Source organism: Galendromus occidentalis, unplaced genomic scaffold, assembly GCF_000255335.2.
Source record: "Galendromus occidentalis unplaced genomic scaffold, Mocc_1.1 scf7180000077529, whole genome shotgun sequence".
In the NCBI taxonomy this organism is placed as follows: Eukaryota; Metazoa; Arthropoda; class Arachnida; order Mesostigmata; family Phytoseiidae; genus Galendromus; species Galendromus occidentalis.
Genome location: NW_003805517.1, coordinates 681675 through 683047, shown reverse-complemented (window position 1 = coordinate 683047; position 1373 = coordinate 681675).

Below are 1373 nucleotides of genomic sequence, written 5' to 3'. Positions count from 1 at the left end.
GAGCTCGTTCGCATCAAACCCCCAACACTCTACAAGAGGCTTGCTGAGACGGACTTGAAGTGATCGATATCCTACTGGCCTTCATCGCCAGAAATACCTCGATGTGGTAGCGACCGCCTGCGGTAGGGAAACCTCAACGTCTCTCAACTACTAACCAGGAATCTGAACCACATCAAGCGGGACGGGAGTCCAATTATTATCCAGAATTTACCTCTCCGAATTTTGATCTCGGAATCGCCCTGCCTCACAATGTCAGACGGTTTGAATTTATGCTCCTGGTAGTGCGTGTCGAGACTCTTGTCCACATATTCTCCCTTGAGGTAAGCATTCGTCATCTTCAGAGCTGAGTCGAAAGCGCGATTGACGGCTTCTTTCGTTACTGTAAATGATTCGCGTAGATATCAGTGTGGAGACTAGGTTCAGAATCGCATCATAACGGAGTCTTTCCTGAAGTTCCCGCGTGTGCGATAACCTGTAGGAGGAAATCTCGTACTTTTCGATGGCGTTGTGACCGGCGGCAAGCCTGTAAAAGAGGAAACCGATTGAGGTGCTCGTCCTTCGGCATCTCTTAACGTTCCTTGATTGCTTCGGGCCTGAGACCTCCGGTACTCACTTGTGTGGCTAACGGGAGACTTCCGACGGTGCGATATTATCATGAGGAGACCGGGGATCACCACCGCTATCATGGCCATTTTGAACAGGAGGGAAGCGCTGCCCAGGAGCTCACTCCGCGCTCTTGAAGTCCCGTTCCAGAAGTGCCGTGTCACCGTGGGATTCTCGATACCTCGCTTCTGGGACATGTTACTCACCGCTTGGTTCCGGGCTCCTGAGGGGGAGAGCTTCTCATCTTCTGCTGAGAAGGAATCTGCTTGATTGGAGCCGATCGAGAAAGTATATCCACTCACCTATCGTTTCGAGTGCAGGAGCGGTGGACGCGACGGCCGAAGATTCTCCTCGACAGCATAAATTCATCAATCTTCCCTTGAACGTTGGCGGATTCCTTCCCCGCACCGGGATATCCCTCGAATTCAATTTGCTGAACTTCTTCGAATGTTGCCACGAAGATTTTCCGTCAGGAACGCGGTGAGACTTTGGGCACGGGATCGGACCGAACACGGAGACAGAGTCTCGACGATTCTCCTGTGATATGCGCGTATTGGAGGAATTCGCGCTGTCTGCAGGATATGTCGCCTCAGGTTTCCTCTGGCATTCAGGCGTTTGTTAATTTTGCGAATTTCCTGTTTTTCAATTTTTTTTTCCGAGTTTTCGCATTTTCGTGGGCGGAGCACTCGAATAATTTTCTTTACGGTGGAAGGACTCATCGCATCGGAGAACTGACCCCCTATAACCACCGGTGGATCCCCCAGAACACG